The sequence below is a fragment of the Cygnus atratus genome, chromosome 2 (genome assembly GCF_013377495.2).
Source record: "Cygnus atratus isolate AKBS03 ecotype Queensland, Australia chromosome 2, CAtr_DNAZoo_HiC_assembly, whole genome shotgun sequence".
NCBI lineage: Eukaryota > Metazoa > Chordata > Aves > Anseriformes > Anatidae > Cygnus > Cygnus atratus.
Genome location: NC_066363.1, coordinates 104740126 through 104754489, shown reverse-complemented (window position 1 = coordinate 104754489; position 14364 = coordinate 104740126). Strand labels below are relative to the sequence as shown.

The 14364-nt window shown below is 40.1% G+C and overlaps 1 protein-coding gene across 3 annotated transcripts in view; it reads left to right on the top strand.

Moving 5' to 3' along the window:
- The window catches only part of LDLRAD4 (low density lipoprotein receptor class A domain containing 4), a 281786-nt gene that overhangs the window by 28915 nt on the left and 238507 nt on the right, over positions 1–14364 (top strand). The gene's annotated exons all lie outside the window — the stretch shown is intronic.

Here is a 14364-nt window from a genome sequence, read left to right as displayed (position 1 = left end):
TGATACCACTAATAAAGTGACATAATCGGTCCTAACTATTTTTGGAACTGACCAAATCACAAGTAGTTGCACATTCTAAAGCTGCTGAAATATTTCTAATATTTTATGTTGATTTTAAAAATGTTGCCTTATTCTATGGTAATGATTTTAACCCTACTGCTTAGCAGAAGCCCAGTGACATGAAAGAGGAAAGTAGCTTTCTGCACCTCAGAAAAAGCAAATGTGAAAATGCTGGGACGAGAAGAGAGATTAGTGCTGAAGTGCTACTGGTAGGTTAGAACAGTTCAGATGGAATTTTGGTCTTCTAGAAGTTGGTATCATTTTCAGATAGATGATTGAGAGTTTTGTAAGATGCCAACAAATTCACAGGCACAACTACCAGTGGATCATTTTTTTTCCCTCCATGTTTTAAGTGGTTTCATAGATGAAGTTGTTTATGAAAGATGCTCTAAGTTCTTTTCAGAAGTTCCTGTGAGTTTCACAAGAACCACTTTGGATAATATATTCCACATACATAAATTTACTGATTTTTACCTATGTTTTGCTTCACCGTGTCCCCAGTGATTGTCATACCCCCCTCAGTGTCACAGGTGTGACAATGAGCGTTGTGCTGGTTCACTTGCTGTTGCTCAGCCAAACGTAGTTTCTCCAGGCAGCCAGTGGGAGTTTTATTTCCTGTGATAGGGTTTGTTGAGTGGTCTTTTAATGCCATCAAACAAGTCAGAAATGTAGGCGAGTACTTGGAAACCTTGTAAATCATGTGACGTTAACTGGTTTTGAGTCCTAACAAGTCTAACAAATATCACTGATGTACAGGCTCTGTCACCGTCTCAGAGGATTGATCTATTCATGCATGCATGAAATGCCAAGTGCTCTGCTTATCCAGTGGAGGGCTTGGACCCTTTTGGTTTTTGCACCGCTTGAATTCATTAGCCTGTTTCCATAGTCTTATTTTGCAGGATGTCTTATGTAAATGATGTATATTACTGGTTCTTTAGATTACTTACGTTCTTTGTAGTTGAGTGAGTAAACATTGCACAGAAAATTTCAGAGGTCACATAAGCTGCAGGACTTTCAGACGTGGAGAAGCACTGTGACACGGTTGACCAAGTTGTTCCATCCTGCTGTGCTCTGTACGCTTCTTTTCAAGCCTTAATGCACCTACAATTGGGAAGATTGGGCACGTAATCTACATTTCTTGTAATTTACTTTTTCAGTAGACTGTATATTTTTTCTTACCTCTCGCAGAAGAGGGCCTGGCTCTGGACTTAGCTGTAAGTACGTGTGCCTTTTTTCCCTGCAGGGGGGAAGTAGCAACAGGGATTCAGTGCATGGTCTCCACTAAGTCACGTGTTACATTCTGTAGATGTATGTTTGACACTACACATATATTGATTGGCATAATCAAAACTATTGTTTGGCACAGAGGTTTTTAAGAAGCATTAATATACTTATAATATTTTTAAGGAATGCATGGGGTCAAAGCAGGATTCAGACTATCAAAACTGTAGAAATGTGGAAACGACTAATTGCATTCAGGGGGTTTGACAACGGATTAATGAAGTGTATCTGTTGTGAGACGTTGGTGTGACTGCCTTGTAGGAAATGGGCTTAGGGAGCAGACTAGTAGGCAGAGTTCTGTGCTTTGCAAGTGTAGAATATATGCAACGTGTGGTATCAAACCAATAATTTATATAGTATATACTGTTATATAGTATATTGAGTGTAATACAGTGTAATGAGAGTATATATTTGATACCAAGATACAGTTGTATTACAAATTTGCATGAGGTACGTATGAGAAGAATCTAGTTATTGCAGACATTTTGACATGTATATATTTATTTTCCATGATTTCCTTCAAAAAAAATGTTTTTCACTTTCTTTATTTTGACTTTATCTTATATTTTCTTAGAACTGTATAATACCCTTGTGATTTTTTTTTCCCAGAGTTTCTGTCACAGGTTGCATTGTGTATCTCCTGAGGTGATTTTGTTTCTTTTGGGAAAAGTTGGTGTTGTTCTTAGAGGGTGTTCAAAGCACAGGTTCCTATGCACCTACAAAGAGAAATCTTACAAGAGAAACTCCTTAGATCACAGGAGAGTGTAATTCCTATCAGGGCTGTGCCTGATATGTAGGGTTGAGGCCCTTGTTTCTGAAAGCAGGTTGCATCATTATTGGCTGACTTCAAACCTAAATTGGGAACAGGATCATAAACTGTGTGGAGAAGGGATTCAGTATATGTCTGTGTCAGAATACTTTAATTTACAATCTTCATGCTTACTTAAACAAGGGTGAAATAATTGGCTGTTGGAAAATTACTGGTGAGTTGATATCTTTGTTTTCTGTTCCTGTGTCAATCATTAGAAGACTCTGGAGAGTCACTTATTGCTTTATCATCACTGTAAGTGAGCATATTATACACTGTATACTTGGGAGACTTAGGAAGGTCGAAAAATTTCTCTAGTACATCTAGTGTATTGGTGTATTTGTGGAGCAAGTGTATTTTTCACAATCTGTCTGTGCATTTCTACAAATGTCCCTTCTGCTTGTATAGCACTGGGCCAAAAAGGCTTCTCAGAAACTCAGTATCTTTAACATACCTCCCAGAACTTGCTATTAGTTTCCATGATTTTCAGGCATAGAAACCAAACTGCCCCTTCTGCAAGCTGTTATCAGCTTTTTGAAAACAATTTGCTTATAGAGTTTTATATTATTTGAATAAAGCCTATGCTTACTTAATATGGCATCAGCACTGCAAAAAAAAAAAAAAAATATTGCTTCCTCTGAGCTTGTCCAGCTTGTTTGGTTTCTAGAAGTTCATATCCAGTGCTTTGGTACAGTGTTAGAAATAACAGAAGGGCAGAACTTTGTGGTAAGAAGCTGTTACAGTCCCTTTTACTTGACAGATTATTATTATTATTATTATTATTATTATGCTCACTGAAGTTTTCTTCTGCCTATTAACCTCAGATCTAGTGCTGCAGCTGTGGTTAGGTGGGCCATCAGGGTAGGGTACAAGGATTTCTTCCCATTTTCTTCACAGAGGCTGAGTAGGGCATTGTTGGACTTTGGCTGGAACCTATTCAATCACGACAAGTTACTTGTATCCTGTGGGTCTCCTAACACAGCATATACTCTTGTTCATCTGTCCATCTCTTCCTTAGTCTGTCATGCTTCCTTGCACGATTCATTTTCTAGATCAACAAATAAGTGCTGTATCTTTTTATTCTTCAAATACCTTTTCTGTTCTTGTTTCATGGATGGGCTTAGCACTGGTTTCAACAAATGCATTGAAACATCATGTTGGAACCTCCCCACTTGACAACTCACTTGCTCTTCTCAAAATACTGACTCCTAATGTTCCCTTTCAGAAATCCTGCCATGTTTGCTGCAGTTAGGGACTCTGAGTTTTTAGTAACTCAAGTGTATCGGACTTTTAAAGTAAGTGTATATATTTGCTTTACATTTATTATTTTTTCCCCCTGCAACTTCTGCAACTGGAGGGTTTCTTTTTTTCTCAAGGCTTGCCGTAAGTGCTCTGTGGCATGACCTCCTGGGTTTCTCCTTAGCTTCCTACATGTACTTCTCGTGCCCCTCTGCTGGGGTGTTTTGTGGGCAGTTCTGATTGGCACAACTACTGTTATGTTCCCTGTGTACCGTAGTGAAAAGCTGGAAAATGCCGATTTTAGGGCCATCTATGGAGCATGTGTACTTCAGTTTCCTACACATGATGAATGACGTTTGAAGTTTTAGTGTGGAGAAGAGGAGGCTCAGGGGAGACCTTATTGCTCTCTGCAACTACCTGAAAGGAAGCTGTGGGGAGCGGGGGGTAGGCCTCTTCTCACAGGTAACTAGTGATAGGAATAGAGGGAATGGCCTCAAGTTGTGCCAGGGGAGGTTTAGGTTGGAAATGAGGAGACATTTCTTCTCAGAAAGAGCAGTCAGGCGTTGAATGGGTTGCCCAGGGAGGTGGTGGAGTCACCGTCCCTGGGAGTGTTCAAGGAAAGGTTGGACCTGGCGCCTAGGGACATGGTTTAGTGGGTGACATTGGTGGTAGGGGGATGGTTGGACTGGATGATCTTGTAGGTCTCTTCCAACCTTAATGATTCTGTGATTCTGTGAATTCAAGATCAGAGCCAGGCCTCTTCTGCATGAGTGGAAAGCTGCTGAAAGCAGAAGAGCGTGCTCTGGGCGCCTTGCCCCTTGGAGCTGCCCTGATGACTACCACCAAGTCTGGGGTGGGATCCTGAACAGGGGCACCCTCTTGGTTGGTTTTCACGACTTGATCACTGGCGATGGTGATGACTGGCCCATCATACAAACGTATCTGTCACTTGTGTTTGGAAAAAGTCAGGCTGGGTGCATGGATGAGGGCTTGCTGTTCTGGTCCTACTCACGCAGTGATCCTGTGCAACTGCTTTATTACCTTCCGTGCAATCCAGGACTGACAGTTGTGCTTCCCAGGGAGGGTGAATGTTGGATTATGTGGAAATATTAGTCCTAGTGATTAGAGGAGGGTGCAGAGACCTTGGAGCCCTAGGTGCGAGTGACAGTTCCTGTAAGAGAGGCAGGTTACTTTGTGGAGGAAGGTTTTTCTTCCAGTTTGAGTTTTTCCCTAGCATGTGGGTAGGTAGGAAGAGTTTGCCAAATGTGTGATAGTTACATAAAACATGCAACATCTGACAGATACGGAAAGGATTGTAATAAATGATTTCTTTGCATTCCTGCTCCAGAAAAGCTAAACAAAATGTTAATACAAAGTCCATCAGTTCCTCCCTCCCATTTCTGGGGTCCTTTGTGTTCGTGTGGAAACTCTGTCTGTAAGCATGGGCTAACATTGGGCAGATCAGCTTGAGAGCTATTTACTAGGAAAATGTTAGGTACTATGCTATTTCGAATGACAGCCTTTATTTATTTATTTGCTATTGCTATTAATACTTGTGGGAGATTTATTTCCCATATCTCATCTCCATTTCCAGTTCTACATCTTCTATAACCCAGAGACAGTAGATGCTGCTTGCAGTACTCATTTTTTTTGTCTCCTTTCTCCCATTTCTGTCTTTCCTATTTTTAAAGCTTATTAGTTTTCTGAAGGATAAAGTGAAGTTAAAAAAAAAAAAAAAAAAAGTAGAGTTGTATTTAGGAACTGGGGATTATTTTGTTTTACTGGAAATATTTAGCCAAGTTGGTGGTTTGGAAATGTTTTCATGAGAACTGCTTGAGCTAAAAGTTACCGAGACAAAGTTCCAGAAAAATAACTGTGAACTCCAGTTTATAACAAGGTCATTTCTGGCAGTCTTCAGTTTAAAAACTTTCCGTAGCTGCAAGAAAGGAAGAGTTACAGATCAATGCGATCTGGAGTTTTTGGCAAGTTAAAACAATTTAAAAAAATATTAACATTTGGATTTAACCCTCCCTCCGCCTCCTGCTGTGACTAGCTCATTTCCATTCAACTTTTTCTCTGTATCCTTAATAAGAATGACACTGAGGAACAGAGGATGGGAAGAGACACTTTTTTTTTCTGTTTAAAATTGGTTCCGCAGGATGGAAATTTGGCATCATATGCGGAAACTAGCAAATCTGTTTACAGAACTCTGCCTCTCCATCCAATGAAACCAACAAGAAAGCTCAAATAAAGAGAGATTTTAGTGATGAAGTCACATTTTGTTGAATTTTTTCTGTTGATTTCTTGGTCTTTTTAGCTTGTTCAAAAACTGGTTGGTTGGTATTGAGACGCAATGTAAATAGAGGGTGCCAGTACTTTTGTCCTGTGGTTTTCAGAGCTTCAGGCCACTGTTCACGTGAACGAGCCACGTACAAAGAGCCTGAAAGTGATGGTATCAAAGACACTGAGGGTCTTACAGATAGGGCTAACATAAATATTAGGAGGGTATTTTTATGAGAGGAGTCCTTGCAGGTTTCAAATGTAAGTGTAAGGGTTGGGATTATGCATGCTATCAGTGCAGAAACACACAGGAGTAAGGGACATCGGTTTCCCATCTCTAACTTCTATGAATTCTAGAATCTAAATTCTATAAAAGCCAGATCTTTTCGAAGTTCACGTGGGAATACCCTGAACACCCCAGGGAATACCCCTGAATAGCCCTCTGTGGTATGCTAGCAGGCAAAAGGTAGGATGGGAGGTCGGAAGGACACAGTTCCCTGTGTAGCTAACTTAATAACCAGCAAAAAATCAGACAATGGGGCTCATGAGCCAATGGGGAAATTAGTCTATTAATCTAGTAAAGAATGGTAGAAACTTATCTAGGAACAAGCAGAAGACTTGGGAGAAGCCGTAACTTGCTGAGTCAAAAAATGTTCTGGTGCTATGCAATTGTCAGCAGTTCCACACATCTGCCAAAGAGCAATAAAAAATAGGTAATTTGTCTTAGTAATTACTAAATTTTTAATATTTGCTTATTTTTTATTCTAGAGATTAAAAAATGTTAGAAAAATGAATAAGGGCTTGTTTTCATGGAAGAGTTACAAGAGGAGTAATTGTTGTTATTGTGCCTTTCCCACTTTTTAGTCATATACAAGGCTGTATAGAAAGGGAGAGTTTAGTGATACCATACATGCCTTGGCTATTTGGCTTTAAAATAAGGAAATGCTTATGGATTTTTTTAACAACAAGAATAAAAAACCTTCCAAACTAACCAACCAAAAAAAACCACACACACACAAAAAAAAAAAACAACACCCAAACCAAAACGAAAAAAAAAAACAAAAAACAAAACACCACAGAATTATATTACTTTGTTCCCTGAAGTCTTGTCTGCAAAGACAGAGAATTCATCAATTTCAAGGATAATTTATACTTCATAAGATGATATTTTCAAATGTTACCTGAATGAATATAATCGTTGGAGGAAGAGTCACCTTTTCTTTTATGAAGGGAAGTGGCACCTCTCAAACTCAAGGAGGCCCATTGAGAGGGGTGAATGTGCAACTGAATAAAAAAATCTGGAAGACATTCAGAGGCTTTGGAAGGAGGGTCAGGTTGTGGACTAACACATTGTTAAAAGGTGGGAATAATAAGGCCAGGAATAAGTGGTCCCTTCTGGCAGTGGTCCCTTCCAACCCATAGAGTTGGACTGGTGTACTCAACAAGTACACTGGAAAAGGAGCTTACCAATGAAGAGGGAAAGTTTACTGATGATATTCATGTGTTCGTGGTAGTAAGGTTGGAGTGAACCATACGGAATTGGAGGAATGCTGGAGAAGGCAGTGTGACTGGATAGTAGAATGGTAAGTAAAATTTATCGCAGGTAAAATTCAGTGCAGATAAATGGAAAGTGATCTACAGGGAGAGAAATAACTGCAGTTCCACTAAAAAGTGATGAGCTTTGAGCTGACTGTTATCATGAATGACTCGGTTATGATAAACAGCAGTGTAAAATGAACTCAGAGCTCTGCACTGATCAGAAAAGCAAATCACATGGTAGGCGTTGTTAATAAAGGAAAAGAGAGTAAAACAGGACATCATCATTGTTGCTGATGTGTAAATTCATGGCTCACCAGCATCTTGAGTAGTATGTGCAGTTTCTGTCATCTCAGCCAGCAATGATACAGTAGGCTGGAAAAAATTTAGAGAAGGTATTCGTAACAGATACAGAAAAGCTTACATACAGAGTAAACTGTCTCTTTTTATCCTGGAAAGAAGAGACTTTGGAGTGTGTGCTTGAGGTATGCAATATTTTGAGTGAAAGGAGAGGGTGGACAGGTGTGACTGTTCAGTGTCTCTTCCAACACAAGTCCTAGGCGGTATGAAAATGAGTATAAGCAAAGGGAAAGAGGTGGGTCTTCGTGAAACAAAGTCCCAAAGAATATTGTGTTTGAAAGTTTACATGGATCCACTTTCTGATGGTACATGCTCAAAAAAGTCCATTTTTTTCTGTAATTGATGTAGTGGATGGGTGCACTTTGAAACATAAGTGTTTTCATGGACTGCTGCAGATTTTGGTTGTCTTTTATTTTCTGCAGTAGGCAACTATTACAGGTCTATAAGGAAAAGTGAGATTAGCACACTTAGCTGAATTAATACTAATTATAACTGTGTATAATATTATAAATTTTCATGTGTGAAGAAGGATTTTTATTTTTTCTTATTTAGTCTCCCAGCTTCCTCAATTATTTCAGAGGGTTCAGGGTACCTGGATTTTAAAAATTGTGGATTTAGTTTCCAGTAAATGTCTCTACCATTCCCTTTGCCCCTAGAAAATAATTCTCTCAGTGTGTTTGATAACTTCAGTTGTGCACGTAGCAGGGGTACTCTAATTTATAAGGGCTTTTATATTTATGCCCTCTTAAGGCATGCTGCTCTTCATTGGAGGTAGTGGTGGAATGGTGTCTTAGCCCCCAGATGTGGCTGCTTCCTTCTCAGTGAGTTGCTGGCTTCTTCTCAAGCGGTCCTCCTTTAACCACTGCTACTGAAATGTTGGGTCCCAGGTTTGGGGCATAAAAGCAATTGTTCACGCCTAGAAAGCTGGGAACTCGCTGCCTTGGTATCATCATCTTGACAACATGGTATATTTCTCTTGAATACGCCTTTCCCAGTTTTGTAGCTCAAGCTGTGTGTTGGTGAAACTACGTGTGTCTTCCCCTGAAAGCAGAGGAGTGATGAGGACGTTGAAAACTTGTCGGTGCAGCTCCCCTCACCTCCCCGAGCTGGGTGAGCTCAGTCCCCTCCTTCCTCAGGAGACTTGCATCAGTAGCAACACCTATTGCAACACGTTGCGTGTGCCTGTGTTTTGTGAGTATTGTGTATTTTGTGCCTTTTCCCCCCTCCATCCCTGGTGCCTGCACTCTATTTCCGTGAACCTTCGCTGGAGATGTTAGCAGTCAGCCTTGGCAGCCTCGTCAGGGAACTGTGGGCCGGCCTCTGTTGCTCGGCCTGTCACATCCTTGCTCCTTGTGCTGTATCTAGTCTGGGGCTTTTGGTTTACTGGACCAGCTGGAGGGCTGGAGTATGCACGCATGAGCCTCCATTGCTCGTTGAACCCTGAATGAGTTTTTACACAGAGACACTGCCAGTGGTGGTTTCTCACAGCTCTACGAGGCCTCCATTCATTTTTATTCCGATGGAAGTTTTCTATTTTAGGAAACTTCTCTCTCATGCAGGATTATTTGTCTGTAGTATATACTATAAATACCAATACATGTAAATACCAATGCAGTATTTGGTGTGGTACTTCAATGGACTTGTGTGTAATGTTTTGCTTCTGAAATGAGAGACAGATCTTGGGAAGGTCCTGAACACAGTTGCAGAGCAAGCATGAATACCAAAGTTTAGTGGGAGCCCAGGTTTCCTGATGGTAACTTGTTGTGCTAACAGCAGATTCGTTTGTTTCCTAATTAATCAGAAAGAGTGTTCTTTTTATTTCAGCCATCTGGAGGAGAGCATGTTGTTTAGCTTCTTGCTACTGCAAATTGGAGCTACACAGGAAAAAGGATGTTTCGACTTGTGTTTTTGGCTTGTTTTTCTAGGTTGAGTCAATACAGAGCACATTAAAACATACAGTGATCAGCTGCAAAGATCATATCTCGAGGACTGCAAAAATGTAACTTAAAGTTTTGTCCCTGAAAAGACAAGAAAATATTGATGGCTTAATTGCTTATTATTACTTGTTTCGTTCCACGGAATCAATTGTCAGACAAAAAAGATATTTCCGGAGGAAACTGCAGGACTATTCTAGGACACCGCATTTGTTAGCACGTTGTAGGGAACATTCGATGTTGCTTTTACATTTCTTCTTTGGATTAATGTCAAAAGCATATTGCCTGTCACACAATTTGTTGAGTGTGCCATTAGCTTGCTAACTCCCCACAAAGATCTTAAAACACTGCTTTTTTTTTTCTCCAGAAGTCGCTTCAGCGCAACCTTTCTTTGGAAGCTGTATTGTTCATGTGGAATATTTTCCAAGGAGCAGTCTGTCCCTATGTGATGTTTACTGTATTTTTGCCTTGCAGCCAGCAGATTTTAGTACAAACTTGCCTGGGGGTGGCCTTGTCCTATTTTCCTCTTAGATGGTTCTGGCATTTATAGAGCTTGGGAGATCGTGCTTCTGAATTTTCCAGTCTGAAGAGCTCGAGCCAAAACAGCAGGGGAGATAGCAAACCTGTACGATGTTTGGCTTATGGCAGCTGGGCCTGTTTTTCCTTTGACCTAAAGCAATGGCAGATTTTCTTGGGTTCAACGTGGAGGAGGGGGGACGTGAAGAAGAGGAAAGGTATATGAGGGAAATTGCTTTATCTCTTTGCTTGGAAAAAGCAAACCTTTTTAAAAATTATTTTCTTCCCCCATCTCAATGCCTATTTTTGCACCCCTAACAAAGGTAACTTAATAAACCTCAATTTACATTTACATCACAGGTAGGGAGGTTTTTTTTCTCTTTGTTGGAGCTGATTTATGAATACCGATTACTGATGAGAAAAGGGACTGTGTTTTGTTTTAATATTGCATTAGTATTTTGAGCAACAAGCTCTTTTTTATGTTGTCGTACCATTGTGCTCGCAGAGTTGACTTTTTATTAGAGGACTGGCTCCTCTGGGGTTTTTAGTGACATTTGATAGCTTCCCACCACACTCTATTTTCTCCTTTATGTCTTGGTCAGTGGAAAAAAAAACAACAAACAAAACTAAACAAAAAAAATCAACCGACCCTCTTGCCAGTTAGTGCCCAAAGCCTCTACTGGGGAATGAACTTTGATGAATGAATGTGGGAAAATTGGAAATATCCCGCAGATGGGTGGCTCAGAGAATATAGCAACTCTTATGGCTTGACCTTGTTCTCAGAGAGCCTTTGTTGTCTGTAAACACTTTCTCCGCAGTCTTCCCCTCTAAATGAGGTTTCCTGTGGAAATAGACCTCACTGTAGCTGCCTTTTACTTGTGCTGCTTTTACATTTAGCAGTAGCTGTTTCAGTTAAGTTTTGCATTTATGTAATAGAGTTGTTTCGTTGTGCCACAGAGTGATTTTATTCATGAAGGAATGCTTTTTAATGTGATTGTGTGAGTCCCAAGCTCATGAATTCCAGGAACATAGGAAAGTTTCCTAAAAAGTTGGTGAGAACAGCGAGTGGTGAAGCTCGCCACGTGTTTAAAGTGGAACACAAAGTAATGCTGCCTGTAGTGCTGAGCACTTCTGAGGGGCTCATCCTGATTAAATCAAATTCAAAAATGTTCTTTTTCTAAAGATTGTTAGGATTCTTGATTATATGTCTACACTGCTGTGGGAGAAACAATTGATAGATCCTGAGCATCCTCAGCTGAACATGAACGGAAAGAACAAAATCATCTTTCTTCCCCTTCCAGTGTTTTCTCCCTTTATATTGTTTACTTCATAGATTTTTCTTGCAGATGCGTGAGGATCATCTTAACATCTGTTGCAGGAGAAGCTATCAGCTCTACTGTACTTCTGGCAGGGGATGATAGTGCAGAAGCTACGGGGCTGCTGCTTCTGCGAGGAAGCTCTTTACCTGCTTCATAGTGCAAGTGCTCATCCAGAGTAAAAAAAAAAAAAAAAAAAAAAAATCCAAATTGGCAACTTCTGACAAATTTCCTTCCCTTCCTCTTTTTCCCATTTGCAGTACACTCTAGGTTACTCGTAACTTGTATGTGTCACCATTTCATACCAATGGGAAGATGGACCTACAGTAGGTGGAAGAACCAGGAGAATCATCATCGTGGCCTACGGCTTCCTCATGAGGGGGAGTTAGGGACAGATGCCGATCTGTTCTCTTTAGTGACCACTGATAGGACCTGAGGGAATGGTGTCAAGCCGAGGCAGGGCAGGTTCAGGCTGGACATCAGGAAGAGGTTCTTCACCGAGAGGGTGGTTGCACACTGGAACAGGCTCCCCAGGGATGTAGTCACGGCACCAAGCCTGTTGGAGTTTAAGAAGCGTTTGGACTGTGCTCTTAGTCACAGGGTCTGAATTTTTGGGTAGACCTGTGTGGTGCCAGGAGTTGGACTCGGTGATCCTTGTGGGTCCCTTCTGACTCGGGATGTTCTATGATTCTATGCCAGGCAGAGCAGATGTACCTTCATCTAATGGTTCACACTGAGAGGGAAGGGTCAGCACGGAGCAGGTGTTGCAGAACCAGCATTTTCGGTGTCTTCTGGCTGAGCAGTGGGGACACCTCAGGCTGCCCGAGTGGGCCACGGTGGAGCTGAACCCTTCCAAAGATACCTTGGCTTCAGAGTTGTGCAGTGTGTTATGTGGGCGAGCGATCCAGTCCTGCTTAACTGTTGTGCATTTCTTTTCCTCTGTTCTTTCTGGTCCTCAAGTCAGCCTTGCAGTATGAGGCTTTCGTTACTTTATAGCTTAACTTGTTTCTTGTCATCTGGTTGAAATACTCTCTTGTTTTCAAGTTTCACTTTTTCTGCATAGAAAGACTGTTTAAATTAGATACATTTAAAAAGAAAGTAATCCCTTCAGAGGTGATAATTTATCTCCATTTCCTTTAATAATCATCTCTTTTTGTTTATTTTCTTCATGTAGCATGAACTTTCTCTGCTTTTTGTTGCCCTTTGTCATCCCACAAATCCCAAGAGGCTGTAGTGAATTTATATTTCACATCTTCCCCTTATTCAATGATCGTCCAAACTGAAAGCAAAAAACACAGGCAAAGGACCCTCGTACCTCCATGAACATCCTCTCTTGGATTTTGGTATTGCCCCTCATCTCACCTTTTTCACTAAATGTAATAATTCCTATAACTTGTCTACTGGTATTTAATACTTTTACTGTTGTCATTAGGAATAGATTTCCTTTCCCATGCTGAGCTTACTCAGGGAGGCTGTAATCACTATTTACTGATTTCTCTCTTCTTTCAGTGTTTTCAAGAACATCTTCCTTAATGTTCTACTGGAAGATCTGGTAGATTCTTCGTTGATAATAATTGCTGCATAATGAAGTGCCCTTGAAAGTCAGTTATGTAAATGAGCAGCCTTAAGCTGGCCATCAGAACAATGCTGGCTTGAACTTTAATTTAATAATTGAGGAATTGGAACATAAAATGGTTCTTTAAATCTGAAATCGGATAGAATCATATTTTTATTAGACAAATTCTAATTGCGTGAACTATGATATATCACTGGTATAAAATGTGGTTTAGCTGATTAGTTTGCATTCAGGCAAGCACTTTAGATACAGTTATTTCTTAGGAAGAATTCTTGCGTTCAGTTGCCTTAAGTATTTTTAGGTGATTATTTTGAAAGAAGTTGCTAACTTGTGGCTTTAAAATACCAAGTAGGGTCTTTTTTGAAATATATTGTTTGTGTCTGTTTTCCTCCCTTTCTGCTTACCTTTGTTATGATAAAAATCACAATTCTTATATAACAGTTCCATGTATTTTCCTTGAAAACACATCATACCTGAGTCTTTTGGCTTATTAAAAAGTCCATGAGATCTAGACAATTGATGGCAGTTACATCATCCAAATAATTTTGTCAGTTCAGGTAAAGTTTATTCATTGTACATACAAGATATGCAAAAAATGGTGGATGCAAAGTTATTTGCAAATACAGCCTTGGCAGACCTCCTCTGGAATTCTGAACGGGTTTTCCAGCTAGACTTAGTCATTTTTTCCCTAATGTCTTGGCATAGCTGATCACTCAGGAGTGACATATGGTAGAAACATGCTCTAAGGGACAAGTCTCCCGGATGGCGCACAGCACCACACAAGATAGACAGATGGTGGCTTATTCAACCTTGGAAAAAGTTTAATCCTACATATTGGCAAGGCGGCCTGGGTACCGAGAGAGAGGCACACACACGCCTGTGAAATCACAAAGCTTTTGCGAATTTGCTTGTTATTACTGAAAGAGCTAGAATGATTGTGGTGATACTATACGTGTAAATATCTGCAAAGTTACACGTTCAGCATGCTATCAGGAAAAAGTGAAGTCACCTAGAAAGTGGAAATCCCAGAGGTAGCGGAAGACTGCAGAAAATAAAGTTTGTTGAACTTTCCACAGCTGTTATTAGACTAAAACATCTTTATTCAGCAGAGTTGCTGAGTACTTACCCTATGTACGAATAGCTGTTGATTAAATGAAGTATCTAATGGGAGAAAGGGTATTTTATGTTTCTCATGGTTCTACTTAAGTTTCAGGGGTTGTTATTGGTTTTGTAAAGTGTATTAAAAGCATTTCAGAGCACAGGATCTGTAACATTTAGTTTAGTGATCTTAAATGTAAGTTCAAACAAAAAGTTACAAATTGCCTGACACTAAATTTAAATTTATAGCAGAAAATGCAATCTGTATGTTATAGTTTTAAAATAAGAGCATCAGGCCTATCACTTAAATATCTTTGTGCTTAAGACAGTGAAGACAGCCCCAGAGTATCTCAAATGGAA